The sequence below is a fragment of the Balaenoptera ricei genome, chromosome 15 (assembly GCF_028023285.1).
Source record: "Balaenoptera ricei isolate mBalRic1 chromosome 15, mBalRic1.hap2, whole genome shotgun sequence".
Taxonomy (NCBI): Eukaryota; Metazoa; Chordata; class Mammalia; order Artiodactyla; family Balaenopteridae; genus Balaenoptera; species Balaenoptera ricei.
This window is the reverse complement of record NC_082653.1, coordinates 48,155,250-48,180,295: the sequence shown is the minus strand read 5'-3', so window position 1 is coordinate 48,180,295 and position 25,046 is coordinate 48,155,250. Positions and strand designations below refer to the sequence as shown.

At 46.1% G+C, this 25,046-nt stretch overlaps 1 protein-coding gene across 5 annotated transcripts in view; it reads left to right on the top strand.

The window, feature by feature from the left end:
* The window catches only part of RIN2 (Ras and Rab interactor 2), a 232,004-nt gene that overhangs the window by 309 nt on the left and 206,649 nt on the right, over positions 1–25,046 (top strand). The gene's annotated exons all lie outside the window — the stretch shown is intronic.

Sequence of the window (25,046 nt, the reverse complement as noted above, 5' to 3'; positions counted from 1 at the left end):
CGAGGCACGGGTGCTGCTCCTCGCACGCTCCTCCCCTGAGGCCTGGGGGCAGAGCGAGCGAGCGGCCTCGGGGGTCTTGAGGACGGGCGGGGGAGGGGGGAACAGGGAATGGGGGCGCCGGGACGGGGGCTCGGTGGGCTTCCGGGCAAGGATCTTAAGCAGACCTCTCCCAGGGGGAGGGGGGGTGAGGGGCCGCCGAGGCTGCGGGCACGGGGTGCGGGTGCGGGCGCGCGCGGCGTAGGAGGTAGGGACTTTGGTTGAGTTCTACCTGCGGGGACGCCTACGGGGTGTCAAGTGCGCCCCGCGCAGGCGCGCGCGGCCCGGAGCGGGGTCGCACGCCCGGGTGCCCGGCGCAGACCGGGTACGTGCGCTCAGCCCGTGAGCAGGGCGGACGCTCGGGCTAGGGATTTCCTCCCCCGGGGGGAGAAGCCGGACGGGGGGCAATGGGGTTGTTGCGGTGATTGATGGCAGGCGGAGGAGGAGCCCGGGTTCCTGCCGGGAAGCAAGGGGGCCACTTTCCCACTTTGAGGCCTCCTCGCCCCCCACCCCCCGAGCTCGGCCTCCACCCTTGGCCTCGGCTCCCACCAGCGCAGCGTCCACCCACCCGCGCCCCTCGACGGCCGCGGGACGGCGGGGAGTTTGCAGAATTCAGCTTTAAAGCCTGTGATGTCTTGCCAAGAAATACAGGGCGCGACCGACCCCCTGGGCCCTAACCGGCGCCTCGCTTCTCCTCAGAGCTCTCAGATCCTGGAGGGGGGGGGGGGGCTTTCCTAAGTCAGCAGAGGAAGCCGCGCACGAACCCGAGCGCTGTGGAGCGGTAGTTTCTTGCAGGCCTGAGGGTTTCAGGCACAGTGGGATTTCTTAGGAACATGCTGTCATCAACAAGGAAACCCCAGAGCACTCTTCGGACCAACAGGACTTTGTAAATATTGCAGCAAAAGCAAACATCTGGCGGAACTCGGTCATTAAGAAAAATAGTGTTTTAATGCAATATTGAAAAACATCAAATTTCATGTAAAAAATCCACAGTGAACAAAATATCAACATTTTACATCAAGTCCGGGTTGTGGTTATGACCTTGCATCATTGTTCAATGGAAGCAGTGTTTCCAGTTGCCCTGTTTATCTGGACCCCACCTGGGGGTTTATGAGGCTTGACAGTGGCATGCAGCAGATTATGCAATGCCGACTTTGTATATAGTCATGGTTTTTTTCGGTTTTACCATGAAATTTTTTTAAATTGAAGTATAGTTGATTTACAGTGTTGTGTTATTTTCAGGTTACAGCAAAGTGATCAATTATACACACACACGCACATATATGTATATTCTTTTTCAGATTCTTATACTTTATAGGTTATGTTTTTGACTGTGGAACTCTTACTTTTTACCCAGTTCAAATATGCGAGAGTATTTTGACGAGTGGACATAAAGGTGGGCATTTTCTCTTTTCCAACGTGTCTCTAGAACAATCGTGCAGTCCCTGCTCTGGCACCTCCACAGAGGGCATCGGGGGCCGTGGGTTGGGAGGGGCCTGGGGGGAGACTTACATTTGGGACTCTAGAAAGAAGGCTGGTGGTTGACAGGAGCTTTGGGGTTTGGGGACTCTGCTTTCAGCATCTGGAGTCTGGGGACGTGAGAAGACCAACCTGCTACCGTGACCTCTGTCTGGAGACACTGTCCCACAGACAGGTTATCTGAGTAGAGAAGGAGCCCTAAAATCGTCCACCCTTGACTCCCGACTCCCATGCAGGGGCAGATGGGAGCAGCTTGACTCCCAGGTCTGTGGTATGCGCTTGTTTAGAGATAACTTCCCAGCAGCCCGCTTTTCCCGGCCTGAGGTCCTTCTCCCCTTCGCCAAATTCAAGGGCCACTACCCACAACAAAGAGGAGTTCCTTCTCCAGAAATACCTCTTTTCAGAGGTAAATCCTCCCCCTCTGCTTGGAGGAGACAGATAACTCATTTCTCCTCTGTCCAAGGGCAGTCAACGCTGGGAGGTCAACCTCAACTGGGCCCAGTCAGCACACACTGCCTGCATTCCATCATTTTGCTCTTCGTCCCATTCCCCTTGTATATCCAAGCCTCCTGATGATCCTTCCAGATTCCTCGTGGTTTCAGCTGGGAAGGATTCCCTGAACTCCCTCCTCCTCTCCCTGGTACGGCACCAGAATTCCTTGGGTGTGTATTACTTATGAGCAATATGCAATGGCCGCCATTTGCCCACGGTGAACTTCCTAAGGGTGAAAGCCCACTCCTAGTTTTTTTAAAAATTTATTTATTTATTTTTTGGCTGTGTTGAGTCTTCGTTTCTGTGCGAGGGCTTTCTCTAGTTGCGGCAAGCGGGGGCCACTCTTCATCGCGGTGCGCGGGCCTCTCACTATCGCGGCCTCTCTTGTTGCGGAGCACAGGCTCCAGACGCGCAGGCTCAGTAGTTGTGGCTCACGGGCCCAGTTGCTCCGCGGAATGTGGGATCCTCCCAGACCAGGGCTCGAACCCGTGTCCTCTGCATTGGCAGGCGGACTCTCAACCACTGCACCACCAGGGAAGCCCCAGCTCCTAGTTCTAACACTTAAGGAATGGGTGTTGAACAAGTGAACAGAAGTATCCCCCTGTAAAAAGCGTTTTGAGGAGTTACAGGGCAATAAGTATATCCTTAGCAGATAATATTTTTTTTAATGTCACTATTATTGCTCTTGACATTTTATTTTTTTGATATTTATTTATTTATTTGTCTGCACCAGGTCTTAGTTGTGGCATGCGGGATCTTCGTTGCCACGTGAGGGATCTTTAGTTGCAGCATGGGGAATCTTTTAGTTGTGGCATGCAGGATCTAGTTCCCCAACCAGGGATCGGACCCAGGCCCCCTGCATTGGGAGCGCGGAGTCTTAACCGCTGGACCACCAGGGAAGTCCCAGCAGATAATACTTTTATAGTGCTTTATAAAATGCTTGTCCAGATAATATCTCAGTTGTTTCTCACAGCAATACTAACAATTCCATTTGTTAGGTGGGAAAACAGAGGCCTGGAGAGGTCAAAGCACCAAAATTGGAACCAGGGCTCCAGGCCCAGTAATCATTTTGCTGAACCACTGCTGACTTGCTAGAGGTGGCCCTGCTCAGATGCACATCCCACGCAGTGTATGTCCAGAGCAGAATTTACACAGTGGTGTTTTAGGAGGCAGTTTTACTAAGGAATCACTGGAGTTACTCGGGTAAAATGCTTTAGAGAAATGCTAGTGTTAAGCAGGTTTTCCACTGCAGGACTTTTCAGTGCCTTTATTATCATTATGTGCATTGGGACTCTTTAGGATGACTCCATAACATGTAATGTTTGCCAGCTTCTTTTGGCCACAGAACCATGGAACATCTTCCGGATCCAGTGTTCTAAGGGGTCCACTTGGGGAAATGTTGCTTAGTTCACTCAAAACCTTCTGACATCTAGGCAGTGTTCAAGGACCACTAGTGTGCAGAATAGTAAACAAATGTATGTTCTGGACATTTAAAAGGCACAGTAATGCCCCCTTGTAAATTTAGAGTAAATTGTTGGTTCCCCAGCTTCTGTGCATCTGATTAACACGAGTCAGTTCTCCCGGGTTTGGTCAGATCTGAGGGAATTGGAGGAATTGGGTAGACAATGCAGACAGGCCCTAGAGAGCATGGGCCCTTCATGCTGCTGGAAGCAGGCAGAGCTCACCCAGCCTCCCCGGAGAACCCCTCAGATGCAGCTGTTTCTATGGAGTGGCCGCTTAGGGGCTCTTGTCCTGATGGTGGCTCGTCTTGGTTGACCGCACCCATTGAGTGGGAAATACAGTTGCCTACCTTCTTCTCTCCCTGGGAGCTGTGGATCCTGTAGGGCATCTATGTCTACATTTACTCGTGAAGCGGAAGCGACAGTCACTGTCTGAGTGCCTGGGATCAGAAACAAAGGGCTGCTGATGGTCATCCCTCATCCAGGTCCCCCACTGCAGGAGGTACAGCCCCCAGTTCAGACACACCCATTGTTTGAAATTGTTTTGAATTAGAGCGTGCCTGCAATCTACTGTTAGGTACTTTTCACAGCTCAGTGACCCTGGCTGTTCAGGCTTTATTGCATTTAAGAGAGGAGATGAACAGTGGATTCCAGAGTTCGTATTTCAGGGATTCAGAGGAGAGTGGTGGGTTAGGAGGAGCCTTGGGAAAGGTGAGGCCATGATCAGAGAGAGGCTGGGTGAATTTAACATCCGTCTGCTTTTGGATGGAGGCATTTCTAGGTTTCCAGCGCTGAGCAAATTATCTTACAATTTGTTTCATAGATTTTTCCAAAGCACAGAATCTAAGTAGCTCATTTAGAGATCTGTAATTGAATAGGGTGGTGTCACAGAGGTCAAGGAAAGGAATGTTTTGAGAAAAATGGGCCTATCAGATGGGGTGGGTGTTCGTGAGAGGATGTGTGCGTGTGCGTGTGCGTGTGTGTGTGTGTGTGTGTCCTTCTGCATGTGTGGCCAAGGAAGAGGGTGGGGAGGAAATACTGAGTGTGATTTCCAACCCGCTGAGTTTTAAAGTCCTGTATGTTACCTGATAGAAATTGTCAATAGGCAGCCAGAGTCAGGGAGTCACTGGGGTGCTGTGGGGACTGGAGCGGGGGAGTTGGTGAACTCACCCAGAGAGAGGCCACGGGCCAAGCGAATGGGGTCAAGGTAGAACCTAGAAGCCCACATCCAGGTCCAGGGAAGGAAAGAGAAAGAGCCTGCATTGATGATGAGCTGGACAATCCAGAACTTTCAACCCGCTAGTTCCTGGCCAGCATGTGTTGTGATTGACCAGGGCCCAGGCTTACCCCAGGTTGTGAATTTTTTTTTAACAGACATCATATTAGTTTCAGGTATATAACTTAATGATTCAATATTTCTATATATTGTGAAGTGATCACCATAAGTCTAGTTAACATCCGTCACTGTTGAGCTACAGAATATTTTTTCTTGTGATGAGAACTTTTAAGACCTATTTGCTTTTAGCAACTTTCAAATATGCAATACAGTATTATTAACTATAGTCACCATGCTGTTCATTACATTCCATGACTTATTTATTTTATACCTGGAAGTTTGTACCTTTTGACCATCTTCACCCATTTCTTCCCCGTCCCTACCCGCTGCACTTGCAACTCTGGCAACCAGCAATCTGTCCTCTGTATCTATGAGCTTGGTTGTGTGTGTGTGTTTTTAAGATTCCATATGTAAGTGAGACCGTAAGGTGTTTGCCTTTCTCTGTCTGACTTATTTCACTTAGAATGACGCCCTCAACGTCCATTCACGTTGCTGCAAATGGCAAGATTTCATTCTTTTTGATGGCTAGATAATGTTCCATTATATATATGTACCGCATCTTTATCTGTTCATCCATCAGTGGACACTTAGGTTGTTTCCATATCTTGGCTATTGTAAATAATGCTGCAGTGAACATGGGGTGCAGATATCTTTTCAAGTCAGTGTTTTCATTTTCTTTGGATAAATACCCAGAAGTGGAATTGATGGATCATATGGCAGTTCTAGCTTAAAATTTTTGAGGAACCTCTGTACTGTTTTCTATAGTGGTTGCAGCAATTTACATTCCCACAAATAGCACACAAGCGTTCTCTTTTCTCCGCATTCTCACCAGTATTTGTTATCTCTTGTCTTTTTGATAATAGCCATTCTAATGGGTGTGAGGCGATATCGAATTTCCCTCATGGTTAGTGATGTTGAGCATCCTTTCATATGCCTGTTGGCCATATGTACATCTTTGGAAAAATGTCTGTTCAGATCCTCTGCCCATTTTTTAATCAGATTGTATGATTTTTTTTGCTATTGAGTTGTATGAGTTCTTTACGTATTTTGGATATTAACCCCTTATCAGATATATGATTTGCAAATATTTCCTCCCATTCTGTAGGTTGCCTTTTCATTTTGTTGATGGTTTCCTTTGCTGTGCAGAAGCTTTCTAGTTTGATGTAGTGCCACCTTGTTTGTTTGTTTATTGTTTTTGTTGCCCTTGCTTTTGGTGTCAGATCCAAAAAATCATTGCCAAGACTGATGTCAAGGAGCTTGCCACCTATATTTTCTTCTAGGATTGTTATGGTTTCAGGTCTTATGTTCAAGGCTTTAATCCATTTTGAGTTAATCTTTGTGTATGGTGTAAGATAGTGGTCTAGGTTCATTGTTTTGTATGTGGCTGTCCAGTTTTCCCGACGTCATTTATTGAGGAGACTGGCCTTACCCGTTTTTAAAATTCTTGGCTCCTTTGTTGTAAATTAATTGACCATATATGTGTGGGTTTATTTTAGGGCTCTCTTTTCTGTTCCATTGATCTAATGTGTCTGTTTTTATGGCAATACCGTACTGTTTGATCATGATAGCTTTGTAATATAGTTTGAAATCAGTGAACTTGATGCCTCCAGCTTTGTTCTTCTTTCTCAAGATTGCTTTGGCTATTTGGGGTCTTCTGTGGCTCCATACAAATTTTAGGAGTGTTCTAAATATTTCTGTGAAAAATGCCATTGGAATTTTGGTAGGGATTACATTGAACCTATAGATTGCTTTGGGTAGTATGGGCATTTTTAACAATGTTAGTTCTTCCAATCCATGAGCACAGAATATCTTTCTGTTTAATCCCTGAGAAATGTGGAGTGTCAGCTGAGAGTGTGAATAGAACCATATCAGTTAATACTAGCAAACTGACTCAACAGAATTATCACATATTGAATGAATGAGTGATTGAATGACACTGTTTTTGGTAGTAGAAACTTTTAAAACTTGCTAATGCTATGGTGAAAGTCTAAACAGAGCCATTTTGCAGAAGTTTCTTAAAAGATAAAGTTGGATTTGAGGAGGAGCAGGGGATTAAGTTATGGGCATTCCATGTGAGATGTCTTATTTTGGTCAAGAATCTTTGGTGGCAAGGAACCCCATTAGTAACTTTGAATAAGCCCAAAAGTTGTAGGAAAGTTTATGAAGGTATGCCGATTTGTTTAAGCCATCATTTTTTTTTTTTTTTTTTTGCAAAAATCTTTATTTTAACACCTAAAGGAAAGAATCACATGTCCACTCCAACAGCTTTACCGGCTTTTTAGCAGTGATTTAAATGATGTTGCTGCGCTTCATAGTGTACAAATGAGAAACTAATTTAGGAAGTGCATTACCAAACTCGGGTCTACTCTCCCGCCGCACAGCAAAACCAGTCTACTGACACCAATTTTTGGTGAAGGAAAGTGTGGTGTTTATTTGCAGGGCACCAAGCAAGGAGAATGCCCATGCTCAAAATACCTGAACTCCCTGATGGCCTTCAGACCAGGGTTTTTCAAGGCAACATTAGGGGTAGGGGTCATAGGCTACATGGTCAGCTCATGGACGTTCTTCTGATTGGTTGGTGGTGAGGTGACAAGGTGATGTTTCTGGAATCTCAATCTTCTGGTTCCAGCGAACATGTAGACATCATGTAGTTGCCATCCTCCACCTGGGTGGGGGTCTTAGTTTTCGCAAAACAATTCAAAGATACGGATCAGATGTTAGCTATATCCCTTGAGGAGGAACTAGGAGTCCTGCGGCTGTTTTATGGCTGAATTGTTGTTTAAGCTATTATTACTTTTCTTGTTGGACTGCTTTTCCTTTGTTTCTGCATTTTCTCACTTCTCTAATTATTCACTACCTGACTATGCTCTTTGGAACTCGTGGAAGGCCTAGAAGACTAAAATTTTTTTACAGACAAGAAGTGCAGGACTCTGAGGTCTCATACCTCTGAAAGCCCTGCAGGGCCCTGCTTGGTTTCAGGTGTTCTAATTACTGTGAGCTTCTGTCTCATTTGTATTTGATCATGACTTGTGGTCAAGTGACAGTCAATGGAGTTATTATGTAATTCCCCCACTTGCTTGAAATTCTCAAAAGTTGAGCATTTTAAAGATAAGGCTTGGTGGAAACATTTGTATTTTACCATTTTTAATGAGTTAAGTCTATTTTAATTGAGTAGGTTAAGTCTATTTTAATTGAGTAGGTTAAAATTGAGTCAAGTCTATTTTAATTGAGTAGTAAATGAGATAAACAACAGATATTTTAGATTTCATGTATATGATTTCATGTGTTAGGTCAGACATGCAAAATACAGAAATCCAAACATTCAGCTAGTTGAAATATTAGCTCAATGAACTCTATTTGCTTTAAAAAGCTTTTTTTTTTCCTTTATTGAAGATATCACCACAGGTTTTATTACAAATATCTAACTCCCCATTGCATTTAAACTCAGGTTTGAGTACAAGAACATTTTTGAAAAATGAATTGAGGCAGATGTCTCTCCTGGATGGTTAGGGAGGGGCGCCTTCACAGGTCAAATTGCTCCTGGACCCTGTGTCCCCAGAAATCAGCCAAGACCCCCCATGACCCCGCAGGGCCAAAACCAGAGACCGTATCTCTGTAACCAGCCTGGGGTTTGTCTGCCTTCAACATGTGGTGACAGAAGGTGAGATGTCATCTAAACAACCATCCTCGTCTCACGATCCAGACTTTGTTCAACTAAGTGCTGTGCGTTCGTGACTTTTTATCACACAAATACTTTAACTTTCCATGTAGTCAAATGCCTGTACTTTTCCTATGGATTTCTTTAATTGGCTCCTGTGCGTAGAAATCCTTTCTGCATCCTCAGTCAGTGAGCCAGTTACAGTTTCTTCTTATTTTGATGCTTTCAGTTTTACAGATGACTGTTGAAATTCATTTGGAATCACTTGGCAGATGGTTTGTGAAGTAAGAATGCAACTTAATTCTTTTTGTTCCCCACTAGTTTACCCAAAGGCCCAGCATCATTTGGTGAATAAACCCAGCTCTCCCCAACTCTAAAACATGCTGTATTTGGCTGAGCAAGTCCCACTCCACTTTTTGCCTCTTTATCTTTCTTTCCTTTCTTCCCCCAGATTTTCTTGGCAATGTTCGCCTTAATTCTTCCCATTAGTTTTATTCCATGGCATTAGTTTGGAATTGTACTAGGCCTAGCCACTGATTTGGGAAGACCTGAGACATCGTTTTTGATCCTCTTCCCCCAGTAGTTGAATTAGAGCCCGTAGGCATTTCTTGTGCAGATTCAGGCCTCCCTGATTTCCTAGGCAGCAGGGTGCCTGGGGAAGAAGATACAAACCTGGGCTGGTCCTGCAGGGATGTGTTTGCTTTTGGTTTCAGTGATGCTGGGAGGCGTGGGTCCTGGCTGACTTCTGGGATGGGGGCCAAGGTTCCTTTGGGATCTGACCTCTGCAGGTATCCCTCTGTAACTCCCGGCCTGAAGGGCCCCTGGCCTTGAAGGGGATACTTACAGACACTGGTGAGGACGGGGCAGGGTGGTCAGTGCTCCACTCACGTTACTGAGTCCAAGCTCATGCTGCTCGCCACATGACAGGCCAGTAAATCGAGAGACGAGTTGTTGGGGGAAGGAATGGTGACTTTATTTGGAAAGCCAGCAGACTGAGAAGATGGTGGAGTTGCGTCCCAAAGGGCCATCCCCCTCTCTTAAACTCTGTTTCCCTGGGACTGTGGTACCTCCTGGGGGTGGAGTCATGTCAAAGAGCAGGGACTGGCAGAGGGCAGCGACCTCTTTCTTCCATGCTAGGGTGGCGTGGCTGCACGTAGAAGGGGCACTTCCTCCTGTCCCGGGTGTCACAGGGGAGCACAGTGGAAGGGATTAGCTGGACGGACGGGGTGGTGTCTGTGAGCTGGTATCCACTGGGTTTGGGGTAGAGGAGGGTCCGGTGCAACGAACGAGAACGAGGAGGAGTGTGGACGTTTGGGGGAAGACCGCGTCGTTCACTGTGGCTCCACTCAGGACCCGAGCTTCCCCGCCTCGGTTCTGTGAAGTGTGGAGAGGGGGAGGCCGTGGTCCAGGCCCTCTGAGGGCTCCTAGACCAGGGAGGCAGGTGCTGCACATGCGGGACCAGCAGAGGCCGGCTTAGGGCAGCGTCAGGTCCTGAAGACCCAGACCGTGTGGACAGATGGAGAGGGTCTAGGAGGGGAAGCTGTTATCAGCTGCCTGAGCTGGAACAGATCAGGCCCTGCGGGGAATTGTGCTCTGTTTTTGATCTAAGTAGAATCTCAGCTTCCTTTGTCTATAAAAGGAGATAAGGGGACATCTTCACAGGAGAGTTCTGGAGACAGTGTGGGACCCAGGAGAGTGGCCGGATCCGAGGCCAGCTTAGTGGACGCAGGCATCGTTGTGCCCCCTGGCGGGTCAGTCTTTGGCTGAGGGCTGCCCCAAGCGCTTCTGGCTCCTGAACGCAGTCCGAGCAGGGCCCGTCAGCCTGAAGGCTGTCCTCCCGCAGAGACAGGGACGCCGGCGGTGGGAGGGAAGATGTGTTTGAAAGTGGTACAGGGACCCGCACAGACCTTGGCCTGGGACGCTTGTTCTCAGCCCCACAGAAGCAGGCAGGGTGGGTGGTTGGAAGATGGTCCCTCCTCCATTTCTTGGGACGGTGCGAGGCACAGGAGTTTCTTACTAACCCTCTGCTGTGAGGGATAACGTGTGCGGCTTACTGGCCCATGGTGGTCACACTGGCCCACCAGAAACCATCTCTGAAGCTTCCCCACCATGTTGATTTCCCTCAGTTCTGCTGCAGGTATTTATGCCCTCAGATCTTATTGGAAATAGTCAACATAATCACAGGATGCCTGTAACTATGCAAAGAGCCTTCGTGGAAATTGTTAGCCCTTGGTTTCTACCACTGTTGGCTCCCAGTTCCTTGAAGACTGATGAGGTATAGGACAGGGGACATTGAGAACCTCAGGGAACTTTAAGATCTGAAGAGCTTCTTAATCATGTCAGGAGATGACAACATAAATCTTCACTGTCCCGGCCAGTCATTAAATACATGTAAGCATCTGAGCGCATTCGTACCTGCACCTTCCATCCTTTCTGTGCTGTACTAATCCTCCCCCTCCCACCCCCCCACCCCCCCAGTTCTGGTAGTTTGCACCAGCCCCGCAGTGGAAGCGTAAGACCATGGACTTGTGGATTGCTTCAAACTAGCCAATCACAGGAGGCTTCAGAGATGAATGAAACCCATTGCTACCAGGGGCTGCAGTTCAACCTGCAGATCCTCCTGTGATAAGGAGTCCACTCATCTGCTCTTCTGAGAACCCAGCAGCTGGAATAAGGGTTGAGACAGAGAAGCCAGAATTACATGACAGTACCACGTGGTCTGAGATGAGATTTATTTTTTTTAATTGAGTACAGTTGATTTACAATGTTGTGTTAATTACTACTGTACAGCAAAGTGATTCAGTTATACATACATATGCACTTTGTAAACTATTCTTTTCCATTATGGTTTATCATAGGGTACTGAATATAGTTCCCTATGCTATACAGTAGGACCTTGTTGTTTATCCATCCTATATATGCTAGCTTACATCTGCTGACCCCAACCTCCCACTCCATCCCTCCCCTAACCCCCTCCCCCTTGGCAACCACAAGTCTATTCTCTATGTCCGTGATTCTGTTTCTGTTTCATAGACATTTGTGTCATATCTTAGATTCCACATATAAATGATATCATATGGTACTTGTCTTTCTCTTTCTGACTTACTTCACGTAGTATGATAATCTCTAGGTCCATCTATGTTGCTGCAAATGGCATTATTTCGTTGTTTTTTATGGCTGAGTAGTATTCCATTGTGTGTGTGTATATGTATATATACATATATATATACCACATTTTCTTTATCCATTCATCTGTCAATGGACATTTGGGTTTGTTTACATGTCTTGGCTATTGTGAATAGTGCTGCTATGAATGTAGGGGTGCGTGTATCTTTTTGGATTATAGTTTTGTCTGGATATATGCCCAGGAGTGGGATTGCTGGATCATATGGTAACTCTATTTTTAGTTTTCTGAGGAACATCCATACTGTTTTCCACAGTGGGTGCACCAACTTACATTCCCACCAACAGTGTTGGAGGGTTCCCTTTTCTCCACACCCTCTCCAGCATTTGTTATTTGTACACTTTTTAATGATGGCCATTCTGACCGGTGTGAGGTGATACCTCATTGTAGTTTTGATTTGCATTTCCCTAATAATTAGTGATGTTGAGCATCTTTTCATGTGCCTATTGGCCATCTGTATTCTTTGGAGAAATGTCTATTTAGATCGTCTGCCCATTTTTGGATTGGGTTGTTTGCTTTTTTGTTGTTGAGTTGTATGAGCTATTTGTATTTTGGAAATTAAGCCCTTGTAGGTCACATCATTTTCAAGTATTTCTGAGATGAGATTTTAAACATTATGATTCAAGCTGTCAAGAGATCTATCATCAGATTTTATTTTAGCTATCAATATAAGGTAGAAATATCTCTTTCTTAGTTTTTCGTAAGGTATTTTTCATTTAGTGTAAGTATCAAGAAACCATTAAAATAAGAATTGCAAGAGAAAAAAAAAAGATCAACTGTAAGGGTAAAAGAAAATGAATAGTGTGAAAATGTAGCATTTTCACTTCTGTTTTTCCATAAGTCCATTTAAAGTTCTGGGTCTTAGTTGTTGTTTACCGTTCTGTGGGATTCTCTATACATCCCGTGAAAGATGATACAGGAAAGTATGGAAGGCTTCAGGGTAAGCTGTACTCAGTTCTTCCAGAGAGAGAAAAAGAGCCTGGCATAAGAACCAAGACTTCGTAGTTCTCAAAGATTTTGATGCTTTTATAAATTAAACATCATTCTAGAAACAGAGATAAAAATCAATAAATTATGGCAAAGTAGTTGTTGAAGGTTGACTGAACTGAAGGTACTTATACAGCTGCATGATTAAGTATTACTTAATTTAGCAATACTGCCTTTGAGGAAACATTTTTTGGTGAGTGCTGGGAAAATGGACCAAGCTATTAAGCCATTTGACTTCAAGCACATTTACACGCCATATGAAAACCCAGCACAGAAGCAAGGAGAAAACCCTCTGCCTGACAAAGCATTTTCCAATAAACTTAACATTTAACAGAAAAGGTCTTCGAATGGACGGTGAGGGGACGCAATCCGCCTTGCCCTCTATCTCGAGGAGGGGATGTGGAATCTTGTTTTTTCTGTAGCGTTGCTTTGGCTCGGCCATAACCGTGCTCTACAATCCATTGACCCTGCCACCTGGTCACTGCCCCTCGTCCACGTCATATCCTCACCTGCGTCCTTCTCAGCTCGGTTCTCAGGGTCTGGGGTCATAGCTCTTCCTTTGCATAAACCTTAATTTTCTTGTCTCTCTCAGGGGACTCCCCTGACTGAATCCAAACCCTGGTCTGTGTCTGCACCAGGCAGGCGGGCAGGCTGGAAAACCACAGGTGCGTTGAGGGTTCGTGGCCGTTGATCTCAAGGGCTCCTGTTCCATTTATCAGTCCATCCACTCTCCTCTTCAGATCAGATTTGACAGACTTAAAAAAAAAATCACATTCACATATATATGGAAGGGAGATAAAGTTTCAGAAACTAACACTACTCTGATGTTTCCTTTTCCCTTCTCTCTGATCCTATCCTATTTCATTTACTTAAAGTGCGCTGATGGCGACCTTCTAAATCAATTTCACAGCCCACTAATGGGCTTGGAAAAAAAGAAGCCCTGGGCTATTTCATGCTGATTCCTCCCTTCTAGAACCTCCCACGCACTCCTCGCCCTCCTCACTCTCAGTTGATGACCTTACTTCCTATTTCACTGAGATGCTAGAATTAGAAGAACTTCCATGACTCCTGCCCTGAAACTACCAACAGACCTGCATCTGGATGCACCTGCTGTGTCCCCCTCCTGCCACGATGGATAGAACGTCTGTCCTCCTCTCTGGGGTCCACCCCTGCGCTGGTGCAGTGGACCCCAACTTTTCCCCATACTCGAGGACATCCCTCCCACAGTGGCTCCCTCTCTGTCCTGGATCACCGGTTTCCTGGCGTCTCTACCGACTCACTTCCGTCCAGGTACAGTCATACCATAATATCACCCATCTTTAGAGAAGCTTCCCCTGACCCCGCACCTGCCTCCCACTCCTCCCTCTTCACAGGGGTGTGCTCTCTGTCTCCACTCCCCCGTCCATTCTTTCCTAGACCCACTCCCATCAAGGTCTTGTAACCCCATCTGACCTTGTCAGGGGCACCCGTGACCTCCATGTTGCCAAATCCCGTGGCCAGTTTTTGGTCCCCATCTCCCTCCATCTTCCAGTAGCATCAGACACAGGTACCCACCCTTCCTTCTTACAAATACTTGGCTTTCAACACCACACTTTCTCTTGCTTTTCCTGCTTCGCTGGGGGCTCCTTCTCAGCCTCCTTTGCAAGCCCCGCCCCCCGCCATTTCCTTAATCCCTGACCATCGAGTGCCTTGGGGCTTAGTCCTTGGTCTCTTCTAGTTGATTCTTCTGCTAGGCGATCTCATCCAGCCTTGCTGCTCTCAATCCCACCTGCGTCCGATGGTTTCCAAGTCAAGCCTCCGCGAAACTGCAGCCGCTGTTGGGTGCCCAGTGGCCTCTTGTGTATCTCCGCTCGGTGGGCTCGTAGGAATCTCAGACTGGATGTGTCCCAAGCGGACTCCTTGTCCTGCCCGTCTGGTCCTGCCCCCTCCTCTCATTTCCCCGGTTCATCCAGTAGCTCTGTTCTCCCAGGTTTTCAGGCTCAACACCATGGACTGCCCCCCTACCCCAGTATCTTGCATCCAGTCCATCAGCAGGTTTGATCAGCTCTGCCTTCAAGCAGTATCCCTGAGCTGTCCACATGTCACCCGTCCACTGCCACCACCTCTGAGCCCCCATCGTCTCTTACCTGGAGTCCTGCAGTGTCCGCCTGACGCATGGCCTTTCTGTGTTCTTGCCTCCCTGCTGTGTTTCTCTCCATGGGGTACTCACGGCCGACTTTTAAAAACATGTCAGTGCCTTTCCTTCCAGTTTTCATCTCACTCAGAGTAAAACCCACAGCCTTCTCCACAACCCGCAAGTCCCTGTATGGCCAGAGCTCAGCACCCATCTCCCCTCCCCTCCCGCCCTCCCATGAGGTGGTAAGCCTGCCCCCGTCCCAGCCCTGTCCGGCTCCTCCTTAGCCAAGGATGTGCTCCCTCCAGACCCCCACGTGACCCGCCCTCACTGCCTCTGGTCTCTCCCGAACATCACTGCAGAGACGGTGTCCCTGACCCCCCCGTGAAAAACAGGAAATCTACCCACGCCCTCCTCAGTGTTCTCCCGGCATCTGTTTGCACCTGACACGCACTGGGCAAGTCGGGGGTTTGTCTGGTTTGTCCCCAGAGTAGTGCTGGCATATCTATAGCAGGTACTTCATAAAAACTTGTTGAATTAAATAGTTAAGGCACAAAGAATCTTGAAGCTTGGGCGGGGTGACTAAAGAGCCAAAATATCCCTTTGGGCTAAAAATAAAAGTACGCCTGTTGTGAGGCAGCTTTCCAGTTTCCTGCAGGAGAAGCTGCCCGCTTGGCTGCAGCAGCCCAGGGCACCGGGGCCGTGCTGTGGAACCAGGAAGAACACGGGCCTTGGAAGCTCTTTCTCCTGATTCTTTTCCCCAAACCCTGGAAAAAGTTTCTGCAAGAGAGATTTTTTTTAAGTGTAAGTACATGCAGTGCTCAACTTTAAGACAGAGATAAAGACATCTGGAAATTTGAATGCAGCCTCCAGAAGGATTGGAGGAATGGGCCGAAGGCCTGTGATGCTTACAGCTAATAAAGGCTCCAGACCCGGGAGAGTTGCTTCCGTCCTCCTGAAGAGGATGCCGCCCTGCAAACCCCGGTGACAGACAAGTTTCAACCCACGTGCATGACCGGAGGGGCCAGGCGGGACCGCTACATAATTTGCGGGGCTCAATGCAAAATGCAAATGGGGGCGCCCTGGTCAAAAATTATTAATAATTTCAAGGAGGTGTCAGAGCGTTAAACCAAGAGTGGGGCCTTCCTGAATGCAGGGCCTGTGCGACCACATGGGTCACACGCCACGGAGCTCGCCACGGGCCACGTGAGACGTGAGCTTCTGCTGACCAGGACTTCAGGGTCCAGCTGACGAGCACACCAGCCAGGGGCACTGAGCGCCTTTGAGGTGGTTACCCCCGTGTTGTCCCCTGGGACACAGGAAGTGGTTTTATCGTCCCTCTTTTTTCAGATCGTAGACCCGAGGCACAGAGAGGTTAAGTAACTTGTCTGTGGTCACAAAGCGTGAAAATGGAAGAGCCGAAATTCAAACCTGCTCTGTCAAATGCCTGGACCTACACTCTTAGCCACGCCCATCACATCTCCAGAGCATCTCTTTGTGGAAATACGAAGGTGTATTAGAGCTGCCGTAACTCCCTCTGGAGGTGCCGAGGACAGAACCGGTCTGGGCCCCTCTCCTACCTTCTGGTGGCCCTGGGCAATCCTCAGCCTGCAGACGCAGGGCTCCAGTCGCCACCTGCGTCCTCCGGTGACGTCCTCCCTCTGTGTCCGCACATGGCCTTCCCTCTGCACGTGTCTGTGCCCAAATTTCCCCTTTCCGGGTCACACTGGATTAGGGACTTAAAGACCTCATCTTGACGAAATCAGCATAGACCCTGTTTCCAAATAAGGGCGCATTCTGTGTGGTGCTGGGGATCAGAACCCCACTGATCTTTTGCAGGACACATAATTCAACCCATAACAGGATGTAAAGTTGGAAACTGATCAAATATGCAGGAAGTGTGACCAGTGCACGTGGTCAGAAGTAGAGTCAGGCATTCTTGGTGGTGTGTAGTTACTCTGTGGTCAAAGCACCCGATACGAATCACCTCACTCCTGCCCTCCTGCCTTGTTCTCAGGGCAGGGAGTCCTCGGCACCCTCCCAGAAGTGGAGGAAGCCGAGAATGGGAGCCGAAGGCTTAAAGAAATGACAGGTGAAGTGGGTGGATCTTGACTGCTGGTTTGGAGGTGTGCTGTCCGTTAAACCACCGCTCTGGTTTCAGTGATGTCCAACAGCGCTGGGTGCCAGGGTCCCTGGAGAGTCAGCCCTTAACAAACCACAGCTTCTCCTTCTGCTGCCTCAGGGCGTGCTAGAGACCAAATGACTGGATTTGGGAGATGAGTAATAGAACTTCCGAATTCCTAATAATGCAGATTCTGATCACAGCCTATTAAAAATAACATCAGGGAGTGTGACACTAAAAATAAAATAATAAAAAAGATTCTATGATATTACATAAATACCATAAAATAATATATACATGTAATAAAAAGAATAGATTTAGCTTTGTAGAAAACTCATGGTCCTGCCCTTGCTTTCCCCCTGACCAACACCATGACCTTGGAGTTTCCTCCGTTCAAACCCTGAGGTTCTGTCCCGTGGAACCACTGCTGTCACGCAGGGGCAGGATTCAGAGGTCTCTGCAGGCTCCCCTCTTTTTTCTCACAGAAAACTGGTGAGGGCAGAGCTCAGGTTCCTGAACTCAGCTTACGTAATGCATCTGAACTGGCTCCAGCCTCGCCTGCGCCTTCCCACCCCCCGAAGCCCGGCACTGAAGCAGGAGAGAACCTTGGGATTGTTCAAGAGGCCGGGCGACTACACCTGCGCTCAGTGGAACCAGCCCTGACTTATGTTTCCAGCGGAAGTCACACAGGAATGTGGAGTGGACACGTTGTATTTTGCTTGGAGCAGCATGTGATAAAAGGGATATTTTTTCAAGTAGAGAAAAAAGTGGGGAAAGAGCCAGAGATCGCAGGAAATGGAGAGGAATATTTAGTCGGGAAAAGCCACTGTTCCCCCCTGTCTGCTGCCACTGTGACGCGTGAAGGAATTGAAAGTGCCAGTAGAAAAGTATTCCTGTTATAGAGAAAGGGTCGAAGGGAATGAAACCCTAGCATTCATTCAAAGTGCTATTGAGGACCATACGTCAGGTGCTGAAGTGAACGGGTGGGGTACCCACCGTTGTGCTTCCCTGAGTCTTCCAGGCCGTCGCCACAGTCCAAGCCATCCTCTTGTCTTGTGAGGAGGAGGATGAATGTCGCCCCATATCTGCTGGTTCCGCATCTGTGGATTCAACCAACTGCAGATCAAAAATATTTTTTAAAAATTCCAGAGAGTCCCAAAAAGCAAAACTTGAATTTGCTGTGTGCCAGCAACTATTTACATAGCATTTACATTGTATTTACAACTGTTTCCATTGTATTAGGTATTATAAGTAATCTGGAGATGACAAAGTATATGGGAGGATGTGCCTAGGTTATATGCAAACACTACACCATTTTATATAAGGGACTTAAGCACCCGTGGATTTTGGTATCTGAGTGATTGTAATAGGATTTTATCTTAAAAAGATCACCCTGACTGCTGGTTACAGAAAGGGTTTCAGTGGAGCAAAAGTGGCCTCGAGGGGACCAGATGGGAGAGTCTTGTAATCCTTCAGAGGGCGGCTCTGGGTTCTCGGGAAGAATCCGAGGCACTGTTTAGAGAAGACCCAGCAGAGCTCAATGATGGATTTGCTGTGAGGCGTGCAAAGAGGAAATCATCCGGGATGGCCCCGGGCTTTCTGCATTGACCACTCGGGTTAGCGGAGGTGCCATTGAAGGAGATGGTAAAACTGGGAGGAAAAGGCGTGACACTGAAGAATCCCCTGTTGTATGTGTGAAGTTTGCAGTGACAGTGGGAACTCAGGCGGAGGCGTCAAGGAGACTGACTCCAGGGCCTGGAGCTTAAGGGAGCTTTGGGCTGCAAACCCACAGTTAGCCGTTTCAGTATATCTAAATCCAGGGGAGGGTGACATTGTCTATAGAAGAGGTATGGAGGTGTTGTCCTAGGGTTAGCTCATGGAGCAGGATGGTCATAAGTGCAGAATTTTATGTTTCTTGATCTGGTGACCGGAGTCGGAAAATGTTGCAGCTCAAGGGTTGCTGCTGGTTCATTTCTCTTAACTGCTTATCTTCCCCGCAGACAGAGCCCCTCTGATAGTTGGGACTCATCTGGCGCCCTCTAACACACGGTTTCTGAGTCTGATGGAGAAGGGCGTTGGGGCTGAAGAGACCACTTGATTTTGTCGATAGGGTCCTGAGGGCTGACTGAACTAGGCATCATGGTGAGAGCTGACCTTTACTGAGTCTGTGCACATCTCGTACCCCGCACAGTCCGTGCACTGTCTTTTCGAGTGCTTGCACCAATCCTGAAGATGGGTACTCTTCTTATGCCCATTTGACACTGGGAAGACGGAGGCTTGGACAGCATGAGTGACCTGCTCAAGGTCAAGCTAATCAGGGCTGGAACAGTTTGGCCCCAGGTGTATCCACGGACAGAGCCCGATTCTCCGAGTCATCAGAGTGAGGAACTTTCCATCACGTGACCCACCGTCGTGCAGGTGGCTGTGGGACTCGGTGCATCCGGGAACCTCTGTTCCCCCCACCCTCCCTTGTCCGAGCCTCCAGCTCGGCTCCCGCCACAGCTGTAGAGAAATGCTCAGGAAATCTGGTTTCACAATTTCCCTCTGAAATAGAAATACTTAACACAAATATTTCTGTGACGTTTATAGTTCGTTAAACACTTTCCTAGGCATTCTCAAACCTCCATCCTTTCTGTGCCCTCAAGTCTACCAATAATTTCTTTGCAGTGAGTTGATGAAATAGGAAAAGGGGTGAAGGGCGGCAGTGGAGGTGTGAAGGCGCACGTGTACCACCCCACCCCGCCTTTAACTATCTTCTCTCTTATTTGTAAGGCTGTATTGCTGGTGGACCATCAAATTCTTTAACAAAGAAAGAATTTCAACTAATAGATTGGTTATAGGTTTTTTTCCCTTCTTTTTTAATTGTAAAATATAACAAAGTTTCCCATCTTCACCATTTTAAGGGTAAGTTCAGCGACACGAAGTATATTCAGATTGCTATACATTCATCCCCACCTTCCATCCACAGAACTCTTTTCATCTTTCCGAATGGAAATACCCACTAAACAATAACTCTCCATCCCTCTCTCTCCAGATCCTGGCAACCACCACTCCACTCTCTGTCTCTGATTTCCACAACTCTAGATGCTTCATTATAAGTAGAATCATACAGTATTTGTCTTGTTTATTGGCTTATTTCATACAGCATAAACGCTATGTATTTACCACATGAAATACTGGCTTATTTCACTTAGCATAATGTCCTCAAGGTTCAACCATATTGTAGCACGTGGCAGAATTTCCTTCCTTTTTAAGGCCGAATAATATTCCATTGCATGTAATACCACATTTTGTTTATCTGTTAATCTGTCAGTGGGCACTTGGGTTGCTTCCGCCTTTTGACTGTTGTAAATAATGCTTCTCTGAACATGCAAGTTCAAATATCTCTTTGAAAGAGATATTTGTTTTCAGTTTTTAGGGGTGTATACCCAGAAGTGGAATTGCTAGATCATATGGTAATTCTATTTTTAATTTCTTGAGGAACTGCCATACTGTTTTCCGTAGCAGCTGCACCATTTTGCATTCCCACCAAGAGTTCACAAGGGTTCCGATTTCTCCACATCTTTGCTAACACTTGTTATTTTGTTTGTGTGTGTGTGTGTGTGGCTTTTTTGGGTAATAGTCATCCTAATGGGTACGACATAGTATCTCATTGTGGTTTTGATTTGCCTTTCTCTAATGGTTACTTACATGGAGCATCTTTTTATTTGCTTGTTGGTCACTTGTATATCTTCTTTGGAGAAATTTTTACTCAAGTCTTTTGACCATTTTTAAATCTAGCTGTTTGTTTTTGTTGTCAAGTTGTAGAAGTTCAGTCTATATTCTGGATATTAATCCTTTATCAGATACATGCTTTGTAAATATTTTCTCCTGTTCTGTGGGCTGCCTTTTCACTCAGTTGCTTGTGTCCTTTCAGGCACACATGTTTTTTAATTGTGATGTAGTCCAATTTATCTTTTTTTTTCTGTTGTCTGCTTCTGGAGTCGTACCAAGAAATCATTGTCAGATACAATGTCTTAAAGTTTTTCTCCTATATTTTCTTGCAAGAGTTTTATAGTTTTAGCTTTTACACTTCGGTCTTTGATCTGTTTTAATTTTTGTATATGGTATGAGTTAAGGGACCAGCTGCGTTCTTTTGCATGTGGATATCCATTTTTCCTAGCACCATTTGTTGGAAAGACTGTCATTTCCTCATTGAATGGTCTTGGCACTCTTATTGAAAATTATTTCACCATATATGCATGGGTTTATTTTTGGGCTTTCTGTTCTAATCTGTGGGTCTTTTTGTCTGTCTTTATGCCAATACCACATTGTTTTGATTACTGTAGCTTTACAGTAAGTTTTGAATTTAGGAAGTGTGAGTCTTCCAACTTTGTTCTTCTTTTTCAAGATTGTTTTGGCTATTCAGGGTTTCTGGAGATTCTATATGAATTTTAGGATGAATTTTTCAATTTTTGCAAAAGAAAATATGGTGTTGGTATTTTGCTAGGGATTGCATTACATCTGGTTAGTATTGACATCTTAACAATATAAATCTTCCAATCCATAAATGCTGAATGTCTTCCCATTTATTTGTGTCTTCTTTAATTTCTGTCAACAACATTTTGTAGTGTTCAGTGTACATCTTTTGCCTCCTTGGCAAAATTTAAACTTATTCCTAAATATTCTTTTTAATGTGATTGTAAATGGAATTGTTTTCTTAATTTCCTTTTTGTACTGTTCATTTTAAATGTATAGAAATGCAACTGATTTTGTGTGTTGATTTTGTATCCTGCAACTTTGCTGAATTCTTTTATTAGTTCTAATTGTTTGCAGAATCTTTAGGATTTTCTAACATACAAGATCATGTCATCTGCAAACAGAGGTAACTCTTCTTTTCTTTCCAATTTGGATACCTTTTATTTCTCTTTCTTGCCTAATGCTACGGCTAGGGCTTCCAGTACTATGTTGAAGAGAAGTGGTGAAAGTGGGCGTCCTTGTCTTATTTCTGCTCTTAAAAACAGGAAGGAGTGTTTTTTAATCCTCCTCCATCCTTTAATCCTTCTCCATCATTAACAGCAAAGTGTTTTGGATTTTTGTTTGTTTTTTCATTCTGTTTGAATGTGAAGCCTTTAAAGGGGCTGAGGATGCAGGCAGAGGCTGTGGAAATCCTGGTGAGGCGGGGAAAGGAAGGATGCTGATGGGCATTGCTAGGGGAAACACAAGGAAATGGGGAATAAGTGTGTGACTGAGCCGTGCCCCCAGGAGTGGGGTTACACCAACTACTGGTGGCCTGGTCCATACAAGCTCCTTCCCCTCTAAGCCCAGGGGACCCCTTCCCCATCCCCACTCCACCGGGGCCCCTTCAGCCTATGGCTCCCTGCTCACCTGTCTGCTGGGGTCTTTGCCCCAGTGGAGAGCCAGGGTGGGGTAGCCCCAGTCTCACTGAGGAAAAGGTCGTTTGGAACCTGAGCTCTTCTTTCTTCACATTTTTTCCTCCACACAGGAAGTTTTAAATCCCACACTCCATTTACCATAAAATGACACCACAGGGATTAAACAGGCTTTTATAAATTGTTGATTAGATTTGACACCACCCCCCAACATAGCCCGGAGTTTCCAGAAAATGACGATTTTAAACTAAACCCTCAAGTAAACTGGAACCATCTTGACTCATGGCAGAAACATTCACCAATATTTTTCTCTAACTTTTTATTTGTTTCCAGCTGAGAATCAACCTTCTTTGTGATGAGGGGAATTTCCTGTTCACATGAACTCTTTCATGGCTCTGGTGCAGTTTTGTTTTTTTTTTTAATTTTATTTTTTATTTTTATTTTTGGCCGCGTTAGGTCTTCGTTGCTGCGCATGGGCTTCTCATTATGGTGGCTTCTCTTGTTGTGGAGCACGGGCTCTAGGTATGCGGGCTTCAGTAGTTGTGGCTTGCGGGCTCCAGAGCGCAGGCTCAGTAGTTGTGGCGCATGGGCTTAGTTGCTCCGCGGCATGGGGGATCTTCCCAGACCAGGGCCTGAACCCATGTCCCCTGCATTGGCAGGCGGACTCCCAACCACTGCGCCACCAGGGAAGCCCTCTGGTGCAGTTTTCATTCCACAAGAATTCAAAAATACTGTGAAAAAACAAACAAAATGGTCAGGGGGAGCAAAGCCTTGCTTTGTGGCATCCTTGGGCTTTTACTTTGCTGGTTTTTTAAAGTCAGATTTCACTCTTAGAAACAAAAACATAATTGAATATTGGGAGACTTGGGGCCTCTGATTAGAATTGACACATGCTACAGTCCAGTCTTAAGGGGCATGATTTTCCTCCAAATCTAATGAAATTCCCAGAAAGGCAAATAATGCTATAGAAGCTATATTTTCAATGGAAAAGAAAAAACTCATGTCTCTGTTTGAGGTCTAGCTGAATAGATTTTTATTTGTTTGGAAAGGAAAAATAAAGTCTCCTGATACAGAAGTGATAACTTTAGAAATGCAAGGGGTATTATTGCCCCTGGGCATTTACAAATTTATAAATTATCTACATGAACATGCTTCCTTGACAGGTGTTATAAAACAGGTGCAGTATAGGAGTTCAGACAAGATGGTGAATTAAATTTGCATAAGCATTTACGTAGACAAAGAACTTTAGATAACAAAAGACCCTAAAAATCCCCTTTACAGAAGGAGAAACCAAGTCCTAGAAAAGTTAAATTATGTGTCCAGGTTCTTGCAGCTCCCACACTTCACGTTTGAGGCCCTGTGGGCCATTTATTTAGATGTTGCTGGGGTGAATAACAGTTATGTTTGATTTTAATCCCACATCACTAGTTGCTTTTTGTCCCCTTTCTGGAGAGAAAGCAGTCTAATCTAGCAGGAAAGACATTTCGTGTTTTTGTTTGCTTTTACGAGATATGAGAGATTGTAAATTGTACTTTTATGACTGAGTTGTTTTTACCTATTTGGATTTTTCTTCTTAGTTTGTTGCTTCCTGTGTGTTACCTGCTCTAATTTCAAACTTACCTTTTTCTAATTTTTTCAAATTAAATAAGTAAAAAAAAAAAAAACAAGAAAAAACCAGAAACCAGAAAACAAAACAGCATCAACTTTGCTCTTTTTGTTCTTGACATCACAGAGGACCATGTCACCTGAAAAAAGCCTGAGTAAAACAGTGACCCAGAGGAGCTGGACTCTGAGACCTTAAAGAACTGATTTTGCTCCTACTTATCTTTTTATGGGTTTGTCCAAGAGTGGTTATGATTTATAAAAAACATGTCTTAAGTTGAATAGAGCTCTTTTGATGAGAATTTTTTAAAAGTCTGTGATTAAAAGAAAAATAGTTCCCACTGTGCTGGGAACCTTCTCTACTTCATACCCTTCAGGGTCCCCACATAGTTTGTGAAGTCAGCTCCTTGATCCCATTTTACAGATGGGTAAACACAGGCTCTGAGAAGTTAAGTAAGCTTGTCCCAAGTCACAGAGTTCGTAAGTGGGGCCAGAGCCAAGATTTGAAACCAGGAACGGACTTCCCATGCCACATCCCAAACACAGAGCAGTTGCTGGGAGAGCCCCGAGCCCCTTGGAGTGCAAGGAAGGAAACTGAGGCCCAGAGAAGCCACAGAGCTGCCTCGTTAGTGTCTGGGATGGTGGCCCAAGCTTCCCGACTTTCCCACAACTCCAGGGTTCCTCGAAGACCAGCAGTGGAGAGGCTGGATCTTGAATTGGGGAACACTACAAAGAGGAGAATTTGGATTGGGGAACATATTAAGTCGAAAGGTACGAATACCCAAGAGAAAATTAAAAGTAACTTAAAAGAGAAGACAGGGGACTTCCGTGGTGGCGCAGTGGTTAAGAATCTGCCTGCCGGTGCAGGGGACACGGGTTCGAGCCCTGGTCCGGGAAGATCCCACATGCCATGGAGCAACTAAGCCCGTGTGCCACAACTACTGAGCCCACGAGCCACAACTACTGAAGCCTGCACACCTAGAGCCCGTGCTCCGCAGCAAGATAAGCCACTGCAATGAGAAGCCCGCGCACTGCAACGAAGAGTAGCCCCCGCTCGTCGCAACTAGAGAAAGCCCGTGCGCAGCAACGAAGACCCAACTCAGCCAAAAATTTTTTTTTAACTTCAAAAAAAAAAAAAAAGGCCGTGCAGCTGACCGTGTGAGAATGCTAATGGCAGTGTTTTGGAGGATCTGTCCACTTGGGTC